Source organism: Mesoplodon bidens, assembly GCF_964165515.1.
Source record: "Mesoplodon bidens genome assembly, chromosome: 7".
NCBI classification, from domain to species: Eukaryota; Metazoa; Chordata; class Mammalia; order Artiodactyla; family Ziphiidae; genus Mesoplodon; species Mesoplodon bidens.
This window is the reverse complement of record NC_138164.1, coordinates 43,373,197-43,395,334: the sequence shown is the minus strand read 5'-3', so window position 1 is coordinate 43,395,334 and position 22,138 is coordinate 43,373,197. Positions and strand designations below refer to the sequence as shown.

Genomic DNA, 22,138 nt, shown 5'->3' with positions numbered 1-22,138 from the left:
TTTGCTTTGTTTTGATCTCAATAACTGTAGCTTTCATCTCTAGAAGTTAAATTGGGTTCTTTTTTATATCTTCTATATTTCGACATAACTTTTTTTAACATGTGTGGTACAATTATAAAAGCTATTTTGACTTCCTTATCTTCTCATTCTAACATCTGTGCCAGTTTTGGGTCACTCTCAAGTGATTATTCTTATTATAGTTCATCTTTCCCTGACCCTTTGTATGCCTGGTAATCTTTGGTTGGATGCCATAACTTATTAATTTTGCCTTGTAGTAGTGATGAATATTTTTGTATTTCTATAAATATAATTGAGTTTTGCTCTGGAACATAGTCAAGTTACTTGGAAAGGTTTTCACCTTTTTGTGTCTTGCCTTGAAGATTTGCTCTGCTCTCAAAAACTTCATTAGTTAAATGTTTTATATCTATTGTTTAGATGATGAAAATGAAATTCCTAGAGAAAATGTAAAAGCCATGTACCTGGCTGTGGTAGGATCTCAAAAATTATCATTGAATAATTGGAATTCATACCCCTCTGATTCTAAAAACAGCATGGTGTCACTCTTCACAACGTTCCTCTGTTTTTAATTAACTCACTTACTAGCTAGGTGAAAAGTCCCTCAAAAGTTTCTTAAATATAAAATTTAAATACTGTGCTAAAAATATATATAATAATTTTCTTACCACTGGCTCTAACAATTTACTCATCTAATTCAGGCTTTTCACTTAACAGTAATTACATATGGTTATAATATGTGAGAATGTGCAACGAGAACTTACGTTGGAAAAATATCTGTTCTTACATTTCATATTATAAAAATGTTTTCACTGGGCTTCCCTGGTGGCGCAAGTGGTTGAAAGTCTGCCTGCCGATGCAGGGGACACGGGTTCGTGCCCCGGTCTGGGAAGATCCCGCATGCCGCGGAGCGGCTGGGCCCGTGAGCCATGGCCGCTGAGCCTGCGCGTCCGGAGCCTGTGTTCCGCAACGGGAGAGGCCACAAGAGTGAGAGGCCCGCGTACCAGAAAAAAAAAAAAAAAAATGTTTTCACTGTACAGGAAAAGCCAGACATATTCTAAAATATTTATTTGCAGTAATGTCTTGGATATATATTTTCCTTTAATAATTAATAAAACTAAGAACTGACAATAACATTGATTGAGAAGGAGTATAATTTTGAGGTTCCTGCCTCAGAGATGATGTTAATCTTCATGTTCACATTTCATGTAGTTTAGTTCAGAAAAAAGTTTTCATTTTCCTCTTTGTAACTAAAAGAATCCCCATTCTGCATTCAGAACAGTCACAGTAAAAAACAAAGGCCTACTTTATATAAAGTCAGAATTTATAAACACACACACCCATATATACATATATGTGTGTGTGTGTGTGTGTGTGTATATGTGTGTGTGTGTGTATATATATATATATATATATATATATATATATATATATATATATATAAAACTTCCTTATTCTTGTTTCCAAAATATTATTGTAAAGAAAATTATGACTTATGTGGTATTTATTCATGAATAAACCCTAATGGAGAGTTCTACTCTTCGTTTTTGTCCAGTGTATGAACCCATATATAAGTTATGGAAATCCCCATCTTATGAGGAAGAATCTGTCTCTCGTTATTGAGATTGAAAATGCCAGCTACTTAATCTCTGAGTAACCTTTAAAGCCATAGGCTAGCATATGACCTTAGCTCTGACAATCAGTTATATCCATTCTGGAGACTGGACTAGAAGCTACTGACAAGAAGAAAAGACTGCTTAGAATATATTCTGGAAGTGGAAAGCACACACAGTTTTCAGTATCCAGAACAAATGTATCAGTGATTCATATTACTGTATTTAGCATCCCCTATCATTGATATTTGTAGTTCTAGCTGAAGTGTCTCTGCCCAGTGACTCTTGCACTAGGTTGTTCCCTGGACCAATTCTACAGCGTGATTCCTAGGCATAAGTTTAAACTTCCAAACACCAATGCTGGTTGTTGAATCTTTTATTTAGAGATTCCATAAACTGTCCAATATCTTTTTAGTAGTTTATTTTCTACTTAATTAACCCAGAGTAAGTCATCTATTGCTCTAACATAAAAATTGATACCAGGAGAGATCAGAGACAACAGATCATTGAGGATATAGGGGAAACTGCCATCAGTTATCTAGCCTGGTTGGCACTGAAGACAGTAAATCCCTAGTTGGCAATAAGAAACAAATTGAGAAAAATTAACCTTAGAGTCTCCTGGAACTTAAAGCCTACTAGTGACCTGACTAGGGAAAACCAAGTAGTAACTCACATGTAAAAGGATGAAGGTCCTGGGACTTCCCTGGTGGTGCAGTGGTTAGGAATCCACCTGACAGTGCAAGGCACATGGGTTCGAGCCCTGGTCCGGGAAGCAACTAAGCCCACGAGCCACAACTACTGAGCCTGTGTGCCACAACTACTGAAGCCTATGAGCCTAGAGCCTGTGCTCTGCAACAAGAGAAGCCACCACAATGAGAAGCCCGCACACTGCAATGAAGAGTAGCCCTCACTCGCCACAACTAGAGAAAGCCTGTGCACAGCAACGAAGACACCATGGAGCCAAAAATAAATAAATAAATTTATCTTTTAAAAAAGTATGGAGGCCCTGAATATTCCAAATCTGTAGGGTGTCATGGTTACTTCTAAGGGCACTGGGAGAGCATCCTTTCCCAACTGTATTCTTTGCTCCTTTGTCAAAGATCAGTTGGCTGTATATGCATATGTTTATTTCTAGTCTCTCTATTCTGTTCCATTCGTCTGTCTTTTTGCCAGTACCATGCTGTTTTGAGTACTGTAGGTTTGTAATATATTTTTTGAAATCAGAAACTCTTATGCCTCCAACTTTGTTCTTTCTCAGAACTGACAAATGGTGTTGGTGAAATTGGATATCCACATGCAAAAGAATGAAACTGGACTCTTGTATCATACACAAAAATCAACTCTAAATGGATTAAAGACTTAAACATAAGATCTGAAACTGTAAAACTCCTAGAAGAAAACATAGGGGAAAAGATCCTTGACACTAATTTTGGCAATGATGTCCTATCTATATGACACCAAAAGCACAGGCAACAAAGCAAAAATGGGCAAGTAGAACTACATCAAACTAAAAACCCTCTGAACAGCAAAGGAAATAATCAACAAAATGAAAAGGCAGCCTATGGAAGAGAAGAAAATACTTGCAAACCCTGTATCAGATAAGGGCTTAATATTCAAAATTTATAAGAAACTCCTATGACTTAATAGCAAAAAAACCCCCCAAATAACCCAATTTAAAAATGGGCAATGGGCTTGAACAGACATTTTTCCAAAGAAGATATATAAATGGTCAACAGATATATGAAAAGGTGCTCGACATCACTAACCATCAGGAAAATGTAAATCAAAACCACAATGAGGGAATTCCCTGGTGGTCCAGTGGTTAAGACTCTGTGCTTTCACTGCTGAGGGTGCAGGTTCAATCCCTGGTCAGGGAACTAAGATCCCACATGCCGCACAGCACAGACCAAAACAACCCCCAAAAAACAACAAAAGAAAACACACAATGAGGTATCATCCTGAACCTGTTAGGATGGCTATTATAAAAATAAATAAAGTAAAGTATTGGTAAGGATGTGGAGAAATTGGAACTACTGGGTACTGTTGGTAAGAATGTAAAATGGTACAGTTGCTATGAAATAGTATGGAGGGTCTTGAAAACCTTAAAAATAGAATTATCACGTGACCCAGCAACGCCACTTCTCTGTAGATAGTCTAAAGATTTGAAATCAAGATCTAAAAGATATTTCTGCACTACCATGCTCACTGTAGCATTATTCATGATAGCCAAGATATGGACAAAACGTAAATATCCATTGATGGATGAATACATTTTTAAAATGTGATATATACATACAATAGAATATTGTCCAGCCTTAAAAAAGAAGGAAAATCTGCCATGTGCAGTAACATAGATATATCTGAAGATGTTATGCTAAGTGAAATATGCCAGTCACAGAAGAACAAATACTGCATGATTCCACTTACATGAGATATCTAAAATAGTCAAACTCGCAGAAACAAAGAATAGAATGATAGTTGCCAGGGGCTGTATTATACACTTAAAAATGTGAGAGTAGATCACATATTGTTTTCTTACCACAATAAAATTTCTTTTCATAAATTAATAAAATAAATTAAAAATAAAGACAACAGGATAAACCAATGTAATAAGAATGTAATATTCCAGTCTTAAATTCCCAGCTCAAGATAATGCCAAATATCATTAACTTTCTGTGAATGTGATAAAAGTCTTACTTCTTGCATCCACAGGTTGAGATAGAATAACACTAAACATTTAATTCTGATGACTGCTTTATTATGAGAGTTTAATTGGCATCTTGGAATGGGGCATTGACTGAAAAAGAACTGGACTTCTTTGTAGTGGGATGAGGATATAATGGTAGATTCCAATAAAGAAAGGACTCTCCAACCCTCACTTGCCATCTTTCTAAAGAGAAGTCAATTTTACGATATATAGTAACATTTCTTTCGCCATGATTGGAGACATGTAATGACTTAGCCAAGACGAGTTACCTAGAAAATGGAAGTCAATTTTTCCCATCCCAACCTCTTTACCCTTCCCTGTATTGATTCTTGGTACCTTCGATACCACTATTCTCCACTAGGCAGGGTGGAGACATGAAGATGAAATGATAAATGGCAGTTTGACTTAAGTCTGCCTCCCAGTAGGACTACTAGGATGCCCCAAAATTCCATAAATATTTCACTAGTTTCTTAGTATATCATTAAAGTAGTACACTCAGCCACAAGCAGAATCACCATCTTGGCTGCATGTCTCAGGGAATAATATTTTTATTAGGAAGAGCTCAATAAAAGCCCCAAGAGCTTCCTCTATTTATTATAATAATATGTCAAAAGCATGATTAAATCCCTAAGAGAATCACAGTGATTAGTTTCACTACTGAAGATTTTACAAATTCAGGGTTGGTGATTTCTATCATATTCCCTTTTAAAATTTCAATTTGTCTAGTGTAGAAGTCAGAGTATTCAGGAGTAAAACAGAAGATTGTTATAAATTTGATCAGCTAGAGACAGCAAATTGAGGCCGTTGTTCTATATGTGGTCTCTTCACTAGAACAAATCAGTAAGGTTCTAAGGGACCTGCTTTGCTTTCTAAGTAATCAACAGTTATTGATTAGGCACATGCTTTTATTCCTTTACTCTAAAAAGCTGAGAACATCAGAACAATTTGCTTGCAAATCACAAGGCAGCAGTATTAATTTCACTGTATTGTCTCAACTTTTTCATTCTACACCACAGCTTAGTTCATAGAGACCTTGACCTTCTGACATCATACTTATCCTCTATTTTAATGACATCATGCTCAGAGAACCTACAGATCAGTAAATAGACTATCCAAAGTGTCTTGGCAAGACCCATGTCTGCCTGAAAGTCATAGATAAATTGCATGAACCTTGTCCATTCCCTATGATTTAGGAATCTCCCACTTTATGAGGCAAATCCACCTTTCACCATAGAAGCTAAACATCTCAAGTACTTGTTTTCTCAGCCTCCTTTGAAACTAGGGCATTAGCACAAAAACGGAATTCTATCAGTTGGATGCATATGCCCCAGATTTGCAATTAAAAGCTGCCAGTGAGTGAGTGGAAAACAGTAATTGTAGAGTCTATACTGGTCACACAAAAGAACCCTAGTGGAAGCAATATCCTCTTTCCAGCAGCATCTAAATTCTGTGTTTGTGAGCTCAGCATTACAATCTGCAGAGTAATCAAGTAATCCAGCAGTAGCGGCAATCTCGTCTTCACCACATCAGACCATGAAATAAGTTTAGACATTTCTCCTGGCTGATAGTTTAGACCCACGGTTCTCTGACTCTCCAAACCATTCTGTGAGCTACTCTGTATCATTGTAATAAATTCATTTTCTTAAAGTTATCTAAGTCATATCATGTTGCTTAAAACCAAGAGTTCTGCCGATACACCCAATTAGCATTTAGTAAGCATCTTCAACTGGCCTTATCAGACCCTAAAGGAAACTAGATAGATAGGATACAAACTCTGTTAGTGCATATGCTTGTGGGGGAAACTGTGATGGTGTTAGAGTACACACATATGTAATAAACCATGGGAGTATAGCTAAAATTTTGCTTTTCTTATGCTAATTGTGATTTCTTCTTTGTGGATTATTAAAGTAAAATGCTTAATTCCTGAACATTTGGATCTATTTTAAAATAATTTTTGTTACTGATTTCTAACTCAACATCTCAATGGTCAGAAAGCATATTTTATTGTATTTCAGTCTTTGAAATATGTTGAGACTTGCTTTATGTACAACCATATAAGTAATTTTGTAACATAGTCTATATATACTTGTGAAAAGTGTGATTTCCATCATTGTTGCATAGAGCGTTTTATATATTTCAAATTGATCAAGTTTGATATTTGTGTTAAAAATCTTCCATGGACTTTTGGCTGGTTGTTCTACCTACTACTGAGGGAGTTGTGTTAAAATCTCCCACGATGATTGTGGATTTACATATTTATTCTTCTTTTCCTGTCAAGTTTTGCTGTATGAATTTTTAAAAACATTACTGTTTGTAGGAAATCTTAGATTTATTACATTGTTTTAGAGAATTGATCTTTTAATCCTTATGGTATTTGAAACAAATTCTACAGGTAAGCCATTTGAATAAGATAATTTAACAAGGTTGCTGAATCCAAGGTCAATATTTTTAAAAATCAATTGTATTTGTACAGACCAACAGCAAATAGGATATTCAGAAAACGATGCTCTTGATGGAAATATCTAAAAAGTGAAACACATAAAAATAAATCTAATGAGAGATACGAAGACTTCTATATGCAAAATTATGAAGCAGTACTGAGAAAAATTAAAGAATACCTAGATAAAGGGATATACCATGTTCATGGACTGAGGGACTCAACTTATTAGAGAAATCAATACTCCACATATTAATCTCAGTTTCAACATAGTCAAGTCCCATTAATTTGGGTTTTTTTTTGTGTGTGTGTGTGTTTGGCTGTTATATTTGTTGCATATTTGTTTGTCTGTTTGGTTTTTATTTCTTTGGGGAGATTAACAATGGTTTTAAAATCACTGGGAAGTGTGTCCTCCTACAATTTAAAACTGCTACTCTCTTCCTCATTGATGCTTAAAATTTCATATTTAGATATACATTCTATAACTTTACCTTTCTTTGCCCCTCTTAAATCTCACTCCTCACACTTCCCTGGGAGAGGCAGCACCTTTTTTTTTTTTTTTTTTTTTTGTGGTACGCGGACCTCTCACTGTTGTGGCCTCTCCCGTTGTGGAGCACAGGCTCCGGACATGCAGCCTCAGCGGCCATGGCTCACGGGCCCAGCCGCTCCGCGGCATGTGGGATCTTCCCGGATCGGGGCACGAACCCGCGTCCCCTGCATCGGCAGGCGGACTCCCAACCACTGCGCCACCAGGGAAGGAGGCAGCACCTTAAGGCTTGTAAGCCATTTACATTTCAGTACAAGTTTGATACAAGTTTCCTAGAAGAAGTTTTGGTAGGAGAAGGAGAGAACAGAGATAAGAGGCACCAAAAAGGGCAAGGAAAAAAGAAAATGAGTTCAATAAAGACAACCACAGATTGGAGAAAGACCAGCCTTTTGCTATTTCTCAATCCTTCTTAGAACAGCTCTGTTGATTGACATTCAGAAAAACAGATGACTGCAGTATTTCTGCTTACTGATTTACTTTATATTCCAGTATAAGCCACTACCAATCAAGCAGTCATCATCTGCTTAATCCAAAGTTTTACTTTACAATTGTTTTTTATGTTGCTTTTTAAGTTGATATGACATCTGGATTCTAAAACATGACATTCTGTTCTCTTTTGGATACAGGAAAAATATTTTGATGTTTGAGACTGTATGATTAATTTTCCAAATGGTGGAAAGAGTACTGGATTGAGAACAGAGATTTTAATACTTCTTAATATTTAATATGCAATCATCTATCTTTGGTAAATTCCTTAGCTAAGCAGGCTCATATTTTTCTCATTTGTAAAATGAAGGGACTCATATCTCATGAACCTGTTCTCAACCCCTTTAAGAGTACATGACTCTTAGTCAGATGTTCATTGGATCACTCAGCAAATTCTTTCTAAGAATAAGACAGTATAATTTTAGATGACACCTTTCTTTTAATAACATCAATTAATTTTTTCTCAAAAATTTCCAGTTAAGCAGTAGAGATAAATATCTTTTAGATATGGGGATATCAATAAAGACTGAAGTTTTACTAAGCTTACAGAGTTGAAAGTAGAAGGATAAGTATTGTTAATATCAATATTATCATTTAGAAAATGTTTTTTACATCTTTTAGGTTTAGTTCAGAAACAAATAATGTTTTAAGTCATCTCCAAATGCTCAAAGGGCAAATAATTTATTCTATATATGACAATTATAATAACACAACACTTTGATTCCTTAAGTATGATTTGTAATTCAAACTTACCCCTCATTTATTATAAAAAAAAGTTTATTCCTTTGATCTAAATTTACTAAAATAGATATAAATTGTCTGTGTTACATAATATTTTCAAATGTAACTTCCTTGTCTTACAATACCCTCACTTGAGACAGGCAATATAATAGATGTATTATTAAAATGCCTGCTCTTTCTACAATCTAATGGTTTTCAACATGACTTAGTCAATCAGTAAATACTTACATCAAAAGTTGCTGAGACCAGGGACTTCTCTGGTGGTCCAGTGGGTAAGACCCTGTGCTCCCAATGCAGGGGGCCCGGGTTTGATCCCTGGTCAGGGAACTAGATCCCGCATGCATGCTGCAACTAAGAGTCCACATTCTGCAACTAAGATTCCGCATGCCACAACTAAGAAGTCTGCATGCCACAACTAAGACCCAGTGCAGCCAAAAAAATAAATATTAAAAAAAAAGAAAAAAAGTTACTGAGACCAGGGGTTTTTAAATTGTAGTTCTTGGAGTTTGGGGATTTTGTCAAGGACATTTATGAGTTTATGAAAGAGCGGAGGGTACAAATAATCAAAGCCACACTTATTTTGTATTTCATAAAGTTATTGGGATTACATGTAAAATTTTGTTTGAAAGATGGGATATGTTCTATTAAACATCTGGATGTCACTGACTGTACAGACGCTTTTCAAATGTATAGGTTAATAATAATAATAATAATAATGCATATTGAGCATTCATTAAATACCAGGCACTGTTTGAGTGCTTAAGACACACTAACTTATTTCATCCTAACATCAATCCAGTGATCATTATCTCAATTTTAAAGACGTAGAAACCAAGGCACAGAAAAATTAAATACCTGTCCCAGTTAGTAAATGAAAGAACAATAATCAAACTCAGGCTGTTTAACTCCAGTACGTTCACTCTTACCCACAACATTAATTCACTTTCTTAGGACCTCCTTAGAACAGAAAAATGGACAATCTTAAAAGTCAGAAAAAAAGAGACAAAATAGACTAAATGAAGTTTCTGATCAGAAAAGCAGCAATACAAAAGTGGTATTAAAAATATTCATCTGGTAATTAATGTAAAATAAATAATAGGAGAACCTAACTTTGGGTATTTGGGCTCATTCATTTATTAATGAATATTAATTGAGCTAGTTATCATCCTTTGTGATTAGGCTACATTAATGAACAAAGCACAAAGAAAATTCTGCCCCCTTGGACTTTCTAATGGATCCAGAGACTAGTTACCTTGGCCCAAAGACCTGGCCTAGGAGGATAGCAAGGAGCCTACAGAGTGTTAGTTGAAAAAACAGTCAAATTTTTTTCTATCTAAAGGCTATGGCAGAGATAGAAGAATGAGAAAATCAGAAAGAGGGACTAGGTTTGGAGAGAAAAATGATTTTGAATAGCTATCTTTCAAGGAATAGTAAGACATCCATTTATGAATATTTAGAAGGCAATTAGCAATACAAAGTTGGGGCTTTAGTGAGAGTACATTACATGGATACCATAGCCATTTCCCACTGAGGTAATAGTCAATCCAATGGCAGGTTTTAGCTGGAAACATAAAATTCAATCAATAGTCTGATAGAGGAGAACCAGCACACAAAATACAGAAGTATGGTGAATTCCCAAAATAATGGAATGGGAAAAATCAAAAAGAAGCACTCAAACTAACAAACTGATTTGCTAAATATGTGAAAAGAGTAACAGGTAGTACATAGTCAACACAATTCCAGCAAAAAGGTAAGAGTCATCTGTGAGGAGCAAAAAATCAAAGGCAATTGAGATTTTAAGGTAAATGAGACAGAAGAAAAACCTCTGAATTTGGAAATTATAAAGCCATTACTGATGTGGAAAATGAAATCTTGGTGCAATGTGGAATGAAAGCAGGGTGAAAAGAGAACATAAAGAGTTCGTATGTGTCATTTGTTTTGCACATATAGTACAAGGAAGGGGAGGAGTAGACCATTAGGAAGAAGGGCATGCTTCATTTTGGTGGTAACTACATCAAGAACACTACAGGATTCTGAAACCACAAATTAGCTGATGACTAGAGAAAACTTTACTTAGCTTTGGAAAAGCTGTGCTTCAAATAGCTTACGGATAGCCCAACTAATTCCTTAGTCTTTCCACTACTATATGCTCCTTCCAATAGAGTAATACAAACCTGTCACTTGTTTTTAATAATGCTTGCTCATTTCCCCAGCAGTTTTCTCTTAATCTACTATCTTTGACTTCCTTGCCTTAGCTTACAGTAACATTTTAATACAGGGACTATAACAATAATGCTGGACTCATTTATAATTCTATCTCTTCAAACACACTTTCTCACATGAAATGTTGTTAGGATTAATTAAAAAGAAAGTAAAGTGACAAATAAGAAAACCCTCTTTCAAAAAGATTTTTTAAAAGACCTTTGCTCTGAAAGGCAGATATGAATCACTGACAGCACACAGGTGGGTATTAGCTGGGTGTAATGAAGTTCTCACACTCTTTCACTCAAGCTTTGTTTCAGTCCAACTGTGCCCTCTACAGTCTTATCAAGTGAATGAAGGTGACTTTAGCTTGAAAGGAGTCTGATAAGTCTCTGATACTCAGTCCACACTTTTCAGACAGGAAAGCAATATTTGATTCTTTATAAAAATTTCCGACCTATTTAATTTGGGGGAACTCTCTAAGATAAAAGGTAATTAAATTTAACAAGTGGATACATTTGCTTGGCTGTGTGATGACCACTGCAAAAGAAAATAACGTTTTATATAGTCTAATTGTGTCCTTCGATACTGAAAACTATTATTAGTGACAATGTGGAATTTTACCTGAGCCCTCGAATCCTGGAAAACAGCAAAAGTTAAGATATCCCTCTGCCCTTTGTGTTGTGGAAAACAGCTTATTCCTAAGAACCACCACAGATGCCTCCTCTTGTTTACCTATGGCAATGCCAGACAAAGATATTCCAAATTGCCAGTTTTTTTTGTCTCATAAATTATCATCTGAAGTGTTTATTCCTACTAATCAATTGGAACAAACTGCTTATTAATCAAACTGTAAAGTTTCACTCCTTCCTCCAGGCTCCAGAACTCGGACTCACTGTCAGACTGAGTCAACAGATAATCTCTCCTAAGAACAGGCTCACCTCAGGGTAAAATATTCTCGGATCTACCATCCACTCAAGCTACTCTTTTATCCCATTTGCCCACACCCTACCCTTAATACCCTTGTTACTTCCTCTCAAGAGAAGAAAAACCCCTTTTGATTAACCACTGAGAGGCTTGCAGATCTTAGGGTCACAGCATTCTCCCTAATGCAATAGTTCTCCTCCCCCAATTGCAATAGGCCCCTCCTCGCACTTACCCTTTTGAGTAAAGTTTCTCCTTACTATGCTGCTATTGTTTGGGTTTTTTTAGTTGACATTGGCAACTGATAGAAGAAGTAAATATCGCTGCATCTGGATATATGTGATAATGGGAGATTGAAAACTCTAAAATTTTTATTTGATTTTTATTGGAGTATAGTTCTTTTACAATGTTGTGTTAGTTTCTTGCTGTACAGCAAAGTGAATCAGTCATACATATACATATATCTGCTCTTTTTTAGATTTCCTTCCCATTTAGGTCACCACAGAGCACTGAGTAGAGTTCCCTGTGATATACAGTAGGTTCTCATTAGTTACCTATTTTATACATAGTAGTTATATATGTCAGTCCCAATCTCCCAATTCATCCCACCCACCCCTTCCCCCCTTGGTAACCGTAAGGTTGTTCTCTACATCTGTGACTCTATTTCTGCTTTGCAAATAAGTTCATCTCTACCATTTTTCTAGATTCCACACATAAATGGTACTATACAATATTTGTCTTTCTCTGTCTGACTTACTTCACTCTGTATGACAATCTCTAGCTCCAACCCCATCTCTGCAAATGGCACTATTTCATTCCTTTTTATGGCTGAGTAATATTCCATTGTATATATGTACCACATCTTCTTTATCCATTCTTCTGTTGATGGACATTTAGGTTCCTTCCACGTGCTGGCTATTATAAATAGTGCTGCAGTGAACATTGGGGTGCATTCATCCTTTCGAATTATGGTTTTCTTTGGATATATGCCTAGGAGTGGGATTGCTAGGTCATATGGTAGCTCTATCTTTAGTTTTTTAAGGAATCTCCATACTGTTCTCCATAGTGGCTGTACCAATTTACAGTTCCACCAACAGTGTTGGAGGGTACCCTTTTCTCCACACCCTCTCCAGCATTTATTGTCTGTAGATTTTTTGATGATGGCCATTCTGACTGGTATGAGGTGATACTTCACTGTCATTTTGATTTGCATTTCTCTAATGATTAGTGATGTTGAGCATCTTTTCATGTGTTTCTTGGCCACCTGTATGTCTTCTTTGGAGAAATGTCTATTTAGGTCTTCCACCCATTTTTTGATTGGGTTGTTTGTCTTTTTGATATTGAGCTGAATGAGCTGTTTGTGTATTTTGGAGATTAATCCCTTGTCAGTTGCTTTGTTTGAAAATATTTTCTCCCATTCTGAGGGTTGTCTTTTCAGTTTGTTTATGGTTTCCTTTGCTGTGCAAAAGCTTCTAAGTTTCATTAGGTCCCATTTATTTATTTTTGTTTTTATTTTCATTACTCTAGGCGGTGGGTCGAAAAAGATCTTGCTGTGGAAAACTGTAAATATTAAATGATTTGGTTCATTCAGTGAATTATGAGTGTTAATGAATACATTAAACAGTCCACAAAGAGAGAGTCCTTTAAGCATCTGCTGTGTGCTAGGGTTTCCTCTACTAGGCCACAATTAGAAAAATCTGTTTGCTCAAAAAGCACATAGGTCAGTACAGAAGACTAACATAAAGAACCATCATGAGATGCATTGATAGAAATGTACACAAAGTGCTATGTTTACATTTGATAAAGTCATTTACTATGAGTGCCTAGGGTCTATGGCAGGAAAATGATGTGACCAGAAAAGTTTTAGAGTAAAGGTGATATCTGAGAAGACCATCAAAGAATAAACACGACTCTGTCAGATGAACAAACTGTGAAGAATCTGTATTTGGCACTGGGAACAAAGTGATCACAAAAACCCCAAGTAATACCATGGTTCCTCTGGAGAGCAAAAGTAGTTGGAACTGACTCAACTGTAGCTCACATATGTAAGACAACTGAAGGGGAGCTGGAAAGATGAGCAGATACAAAGCAGCACAGCCTTTTACAACTATGAAAGTTGGGGACTGCACAAATCCAGGGGGTACCATTCATAATAATGTCAATGTGAATGACACAGGCTGGAGTTGTGTACAGCCCTGAGCAAGACCTCTGAGCAGGTACCAAATTAGTAGAGTATTTTTATGCCAAGTGTATAAGTTAGGATGCTTTTGGTAGCAAAAAAATGGAAACCCAATCTGTCTGTCTCCAACTTTAAGAGGATTTTGGAAAGAACATCAGGGCTCATGTAACAGAGGAGGACCCTACAGGGCCTTCCTAGGATAGACCCCTCCCCCATATCCTCTACTTTAGCTCCTCTCTGAAGTACATAGATAACAGTATTTGATGCACATTTCCTGCTTTACAGATGCTAAAACTCCCACCAAATGGAAGGTTAACTACTTAATGACCATGAGCACATAGCCCCCAGGCCTACTGGAGCCAAAGAATTGATGACGTTAACCCCTGTGACACTGTCCTGAAACCTCACCATCAACCAAACAGAGAACCGTGCACAAGCTGATCACATATCCTGGGACTCCCCTCCCTCACCTTGCCTTTAAAAACACTTTGCTGAAACCCATCAGGAAAATGAGGCTTTTTGAGTACTAGCTGTCCCGGACTCTTTGTATGGTGCCTTACAATAAAACACAGCACTTTATTTCACCACAACCCAGTGTCAGTAGATTGGGTTTATTGCATGTGGATAAGTGGACCCAAGTCTGCTTCAGTGACACTCACAATACTGCTATGGGGCTTTTGCACAGCAATGGAAACCATAAACAAGACGAAAAAACAACCCTCAGAATGGGAGAAAATATGTGCAAATGAAGCAACTAACAAAGGATTAATCTCTAAAATTTGCAAGCAGCTCACACAGCTCAATATCAAAAAACAAACAAACCAATCCAAAAATGGGCGTAAGGCTTAAATAGACATTTCTCCAAAGAAGACATACAGATTGCCAACAAACACATGAAACGATGCTCAGCATCACTAATCATTAGAGAAATGCAAATCAAAGCTACAATGAGGTATCACCTCACACTGGTCAGAATGGCCATCATCAAAAAATCTACAGACAATAAACGCTGGAGAGGGTGTGGAGAAAAGGGAACCCTCCTACACTGTTGGTGGGACTGTAAATTGGTATAGCCACTATGGAGAACAGTATGGAGGTTCCTTAAAAAACTAAAAAAGAGAACTACCATACGACCCAGCAATCTCACTACTGGGCATATACACTGAGAAAGCCATAATTCAAAAAGAGTCATGGACCACAATGTTCACTGCAGCTGTATTTACAATAGCCAGGACATGGAAGCAACCTAAGTGTCCATCAACAGATGAATGGATAAAGAAGGTGTGGCACATATATACAATGGAATATTACTCAGCCATAGAAAGAAACGAAATTGAGTTATTTGTAGTGAGGTGGATGGACCTAGAGTCTGTCATACAGAGTGAAGGAAGTCAGAAAGAGAAAAACAAATACTGTATGCTAACACATATACATGGAATCTAAAAAAAAAAAGAAAGGTTCCGATAAACCAAGGAGCAGGACAGGAATAAACACACAGATGTAGAGAATGGACTTGAAGACACAAGGAAGGGGGAAGGTTAGGCTGGGACGCTGTGAGAGAGTAGCATGGACATAGATACACTACCAAATACAGAATAATAGAGAGCTAGTGGGAAGCGGCCGCATAGCACAGGGAGATCAGCTCGGTGCTTGGTGACAGCCTGGAGGGGTGGGATAGGGAGGGTGGGAGGGAGACGCAAGAGGGAGGGGATATGGGGATATATGTATACATATAGCTGATTCACTCTGTTATACAGCAGAAACTAACACACCATTGTAAAGCAATTATACTCCAAAAAAGATATTTAAAAAAAAGAAAAAGAAAATAATGGAGGGTTTGTAAAGAAAAGGGAAAAGCCAAAAAGTGCTGGATATAATTGAGGATTTCTGCATTAGGAATTCTGCAGCACTGTGAACTACAAGAAAATTGAGTAGGGGGATGAAGATTTAAGAATGTTCAACTTTTTATGAATTTAATTCCTTTTTTCACCTTTTTTTATGAGTAATGGTTAAAATTTGAATTCCTTTATAAATTACTTTTGGGTGATTAACTGTGTTTTTTAAAATGCATCTCTGTACAAAGACTCTCTCAAATTTATTATGGTGGCCTAAATAAGTTAATACATCTTGAAGGCCTTAGTGGTAAATCACCATGTTTAATTCCAAGAGAATTTAAAAGGTAAAGAAAAATTAGTTTCAAAAATATTTTCAACAAGTTGACATTTATGAAAATTTTTGAAAGATGAGCAGCTATGGGCATACCACCTTATTTTAGCTGATGAACTAATGAATATAGACTTCACACATTTTCAAAGTATTGAACTGCCTTTTCTTCTATAGCAATCCGCAACATATACCAGGTTAAAAAAAAAACAATAATCTTAAATCATGATTTCTTCCCTAAAATCCCCTTTCTACTCATTTATAAATCCTCCTTAATATTAATTTTTTCCTATCATATTTCTCAGCCTTGATTATTTCATGTATTTGATGTACAAATGTATTGAACACTTACAATATGTACAAGATACTTTTTTTAAAAAGCTACATGTTAGTTGACTCTTTTGTGCTTGGCACTGGAAGATACACCGTTGGAAGAGTCAGCCCCTGCACTCAATTTTCTCACAGGTTCAAGAAGATTCAGACAAGTAAATCCACAATTCAACACTCTACTATAAAAGGTATGAGAAAGGGTTGCCCAGGGGGTTTTGATTGTAAAGAGCAGGAGAAACTATCTTTTCCTGGGTATGGGAGGATTCCTAGAGATGTTACCTGAGAAAAGGAAGATGAGAAGAAATTGCTAGGTGAATAAGGGATACTTTTTAGCTTTTATTTCTATTCAATTCTCACAAAAAAAGAAAAAGTCAAAAAAAATAAATGAAGGTATGTGACTCTCAGAGCTCCTTAGGCTCTTTGGTATCTATATTTGTAGCTGGAGATACATGTGCCACAATTATGTTCTAAGTTAAGGGAGTCTGCGTGTGTCATGCATCAAGCATGTAGCACAAGCTCATGTTAATAAAAATAGCCATTCAGGCATAATCAAGGTAGAAGAGCAACAACTCACTACATATTTACCGATACCTTTCCTCTAGTCTCCTCTCCTGTGTTCCTTTCACCCACCCAAATGTTTTGGTGTGTAAACTTTCCTCTCAAGACAATGGAGTCCACAGCATGGCCATCACAAGTTTGAGTGTTGAACAATAGGTGAGATCCCTAGTGAATAATTACACCCAGTTGGAGAAGACTAAACAGTGCTTGGAGCCAGGTGAGAGAAATAGCGTTTGGCTTATCTGCTCTGAAATAATATCTGAAAGACTCAATCCATAAAGTTTCCATATGGTTGAAAGCAAGTTGAAGAGTGAACACTGGGTCTTAACGTGTGTGTGTGTGTGTGTGTGTGTGTGTGTGTGTGTGTGTGTGTGTGTGTGTGTGTGTGTGTGTGTGTGTGTGTGTGTGTGTGTGTGTGTGTGTGTGTGTGTGTGTGTGTGTGTGTGTGTGTGTGTGTGTGTGTGTTGATTCATCAAATGTTAGGGAGAAACATTTTATGACAGAAAGAGCACTGGCCCCAGAGGCATGAGTTTAAAGTTCTGTATCTGTCACTCTCTTGACAGGCTTTTTAAAAAGCTCTTGTAATGACTCACTTAATGCTTTTTTACATATGAAAAAGAATGAGCCTTTTTCAAACTTAAAAGTTTGATGATTTCATGGTCACTTTTAGTCGCAGCTTTTTAAGATTCCCCATCTAAATAAACTCTTAGGCTCCATGACGTGTGCCCAACCTAGACATGCCGAAGGGGCTTTGAAATCCTGGCCTGCTTTCAGCCAACTTTATGCATTTATATCAGCTGATTTGTTACTTGATAAAAATGTTCAGGATAATGCAGTCACTTTTTTCAATGTTGTAGAAAAGACCACTTCAGAAACAGATTACAACAGCCATGATAATGGACCGGAGTCCTGAGGCATGGAGCTGAGAATTCCATCTCCCCCTGCATGAGAGAGGCAGGTTGTTACCCTCTACAGAATCTAAGTTGGGGATTTGCTCCCTAACCCCCTAACTCTGGCTAACAGCTTCCCATCAGCCTACCATCTGTGAATGAATCTGGACCTGCAGATTTATAGTCTCAGTTGGTACCGTGTCTTAGGATGTGGAGGACAGCTCGCTTATTATTCCCTAATGCTGCTGCTTCTCAATCTTAAGAGCTAACTCAAGATTTAGTGAATAATCTATACACACGTTACATGAGCTACTCAGATTCCCTCCCACATCGTGTCTTCCAGACTGAGGAGTTCTTCCGACTGCCTATTCTCAAACCCCCAACCTCACCCACACCTTCAGCTGAGGAGCTGCTTCCTCAGCTGCAATGGAAGGGGGAGGCTTCTGGAAGCCTTCCAGTGCCAAACGATGCAGGGGACACGGGTTCGTGCCTCGGACCGGGAGGATCCCACATGCCGCGGATCGGCTGGGCCCTTGAGCCATGGCTGCTGAGCCTGCACGTCCGGAGCCTGAGCTCCGAAGCAGGAGAGGAGACAACAGTGAGAGGCGCGCGCACAGAAAAAAAAAAAAAAACCACAGGAAAGCATTGGAGCAGTAAGACGGGCAGTGGACATGAACAGGCCCTTCATACAAAAACAGAAAGACACCAGTCTGAAAAGACCACAGAATGAAGGACTCCAACTACGTGACATTCTCGAAAGGGCAAAAATACACAGACAGTAACAAGACCAGCAGCTGTCGGGGGCTTGGGGGCACTGGGCGGGTGAACAGGTGGCCCCCAGGGATGTTTCGGGCAGTGAAATGGTTCTGGGTGGCACTGCAGGGGTGGCTGCAGGTCATCACACCTGTCCAAACCTGAACAGTAGGACACAGAGAGTGAGCCTTAATATAAACTACAGACTCCAGGGGAGAATTAGGTGTCAATGCCGATCCATCACTGAGATGACGCGCCACACAGGCCAGAGACGTTACCAAGGGAGGGAACCCAGAGGAATGGGTATAGGAAAGCGCTGTCTGCTCGATTCTGAGTCTCCTATAACCCTAAAGCTGCTCTAGAGACTGTCCACCAATTAAAAAGAAGAAACGGCTTCTAAGCACGTGACAATACTCTCAACCTCATTCACGATTCAGAAAAACCCCAAGGGAACGTCCATACTGCTTACCGGGGCCTAGGATGAGGGGGAACACGCCGCGGCCTCGCCCCTTCTTGTCGGGCATCGCGCTGGAGCCCAGAGTCCCCCTGACTTGACCCACCGCACCCCACCCCGCGTTTCATGCCGTCCACAGTCTCTACACATGACATCTTTTGATCAGATGACTCACTGTCCCAATTACAAGGTTTCAGTTTCTCCACAGGAAGAAACCAAAACCAGCACAGAGGGGAGGCTCTTCAGTCAAACTCAGGGTCTGCCTGCCTTCACGTCCCGCTCTTCCTGACGGGAGGCCCACATCCTAAGGAGGGAGGTCCTTACCAGCACCTCAGGAGCCTCATCCAGTCCACCTCACGCTGCTCTGAGAGCCTCGCCAACCTCTGCAGCTACCCAAGTCCTGGGCACTTGAGGGCCGTCCCCCTTCCCCGAGTCACTGAGCCACGTGCTCTGACAATGCATTTAAAACCAGGCTCTCGGACTTCCCTGGTCGCACACTGGTTAACAATCCGCCTGCCAATGGTGGGCACACGGGTTCGAACACTGGTCCGGGAAGATGCCACATGCTGCGGAGCAACTAAGCCCGTGCGCCACAACTACTGAGCCTGCGCTCTACAGCCTGCGTGCTACAACTACTGAGCCCACGACCCGCAACTACTGAGGCCCGCATGCCTAGAAGCTGTGCTCCACAATAAGAGAAGCCACCGCAATGAGAAGCCCGCGCACTGCCACGAAGAGTAGCCCCCGCTCACCGCAACTAGAGAACAAAGCCCGCGCGCAGCAACAGAGACCCAACGCAGCTGAAACTGAATAAGTTAAATAGTAAACAAATAAAAAATTAAAATGAATAAATGAATAAATAAATAAATAAATAAAAGCAGGCTCTGCTTTGTCAGCACTCTGGAGTTCCCTATGTATCGACGGGCAGGATTCCCGTCCTCTCCTGTAATTACGTCTGTGAAGTGCCTTTCCCGAGGAGCACAGAAGCTCCTGGAAGCAGAGAATTGCTTCTTAAGATCACATGCAGAAACTGAAGACATTTGATGCTTATGTCAAAGATAAAAGACACAACACTAGATGGTGTGAAGGGTCCTCGAGGCCAAGAGCCAGGCAAGCAGGACACTTCCTCTGGGGACCCTTCCAACAGCAGAGAAGAAAATGTCCGTGGCCAGAACTGGCACTCAATTCGCTTTGAGCTGAGCAGCACCCGTGTAATTACATAGGCTCCCCAAAGAGTAATTACTCCCACATTTAAGAAAGGAGATGGCTTTTCAGGCAGGGAAGGCAAGTACAGTCTTCCCAGCTGGATGCACTGTGTGTGCTGATGGTCACGATGGAGCTGGGCCCCAGAGCTCTGCTCTCCCCTCAACCCCCCAACCTCACCCTCACCCTCAGCTGAGGAGCTGCTTCCCTGAGAACACAGAAGCCATCGGAGGGCTTCCCCACCTGCAACCCTGCTCAGCCATCCCCTCCCCACTCCAGGACCACGGGCAGCAGCTCTCCCCTCCCCCACACGCATCTACTGGATCATTCCCACTGTTATTTCTCCCATCACATCACAACACAACACAACACAACACAACATCCTCCCCGGACCTCAGCTCCTACCCCAGCTACTGTCCAGTTTCTATTTTCCCCGTCAGAGCAAAATGTCTTGAAAAAGTTGGGACCAGAACAAACCCAGTTCTCCCACTCCTCTCTCCTAAGCCTCTCCGATCAGGATTTTACCCCACAGATCCATCCAAACGCATCATCGGCGAGTTAGGACCTCTCCCCCCCAGTGCTGGGCTCGATGGTTATTGGCTCCGCGGAACAGCAACCTCGTTTGTCCAGTCACCCAGGGAACCTCTAAAGTGCTTCCCACATGCAGACAAAACGCTGTGATTAATATTTTAGGAGAAATACTCAGCGTGGAGAATACACTTGAGCTGCTGGAGGAAAGAGGTAGCGGCACAGAAAAGAAGTTTCTGTAACTACAGAAATGAACAGATAAGCTGTTTTAATGGTAGCAAGTATGGGATGAAGGAGAACGAATAAAAACCATTCAGAAGACGACATTAACAAGCCTCACACCACAACGTGGTAACAGAGGATGGAGAAGGACTTTAGAATGAACTCATTTTTCTGGGCAGGTGACAGGCTGGATGATGCAACGATGAGCCGCCAGGGACAACAGGACAAGGCAAGGGGCAGGGGAGCTGTAAATAATCATTTCTGGATCTACTGGATCTAGTCACCCGAGGTGCCCTTTGGACAAACTCCATAGAGATGCTGGCAAGTGGCTGGACAGAGGCATCTGTCTGGTCCAGGTGGGAGAACTGACAGAGCTGGAGGTGAAAAGCACCAGAGGGTGAGATCAGACGGGGTGGAGAGTCATGGACCAAGGGTGAAACGACAACACACACAGAGGGCGGAAGACAGAGTCAGTCAGGAAGACAGCAAGGAGAGATCTGTCACAGAAACCAACAGAGCAGACTCTGCGGATGGCAAGGCGACAGTGGTCTGAGGTGACGACTGGCAAATCTCCACTGCTTTGTATGCTGGATGCCAGGTCACCTCAACCGGATCAGGTTCCGTGGAGGGGCAGAACCAAGACCGCAGGCTGCACGATACAATTCAGCTGGGAAACAAGAATCTTTGCCAGAGACCTCACTGCATGGTGTGTAGCGCGACCCTCTGAGATTGTAAGAGACAAAGAGCGCAATTTACTGGAAGGGTGACAAGGCTGTTCTTCCAGATGATCCTCATTGCATCCCTCGACTGAGCACTGAAAACAATGTACCTATGTGACAACGGTGTTCTACTGAACAGACAACTTATATGCACTGAGTGCTCCCTGGACAGCACGCTCTCGGCTTACAGGAAGCACAAGGAAGGCACCAACGTCAACACGTTAGGGGCTGTCTCTCAGGAAGGCTCGCGGCCTACAGCGGGATCCTCAAGGAAACCTTTTAACGCTCGAGAACAAAAGTGATTTGGCAGGACCATATAAGTCAAGCAAGGGATGGTGTTCTGCCACAAATGTCAAGAACACGAGGCTTGTACTGTGGCTCTAAGAGGATCGTGGGATCTACACGTAGAACTTGCCAGAAACACTTGGTGCTGACCTGCTCCTCTACGCTTTGTCTAACCACATCTT

General features: G+C 39.7%; 1 protein-coding gene across 1 annotated transcript in view; it reads right to left on the bottom strand.

The window, feature by feature from the left end:
• Positions 1-22,138, bottom strand: part of LOC308620774 (uncharacterized protein) — a gene marked incomplete at both ends in the record, with an annotated part of 307,183 nt that overhangs the window by 270,477 nt on the left and 14,568 nt on the right. The gene's annotated exons all lie outside the window — the stretch shown is intronic.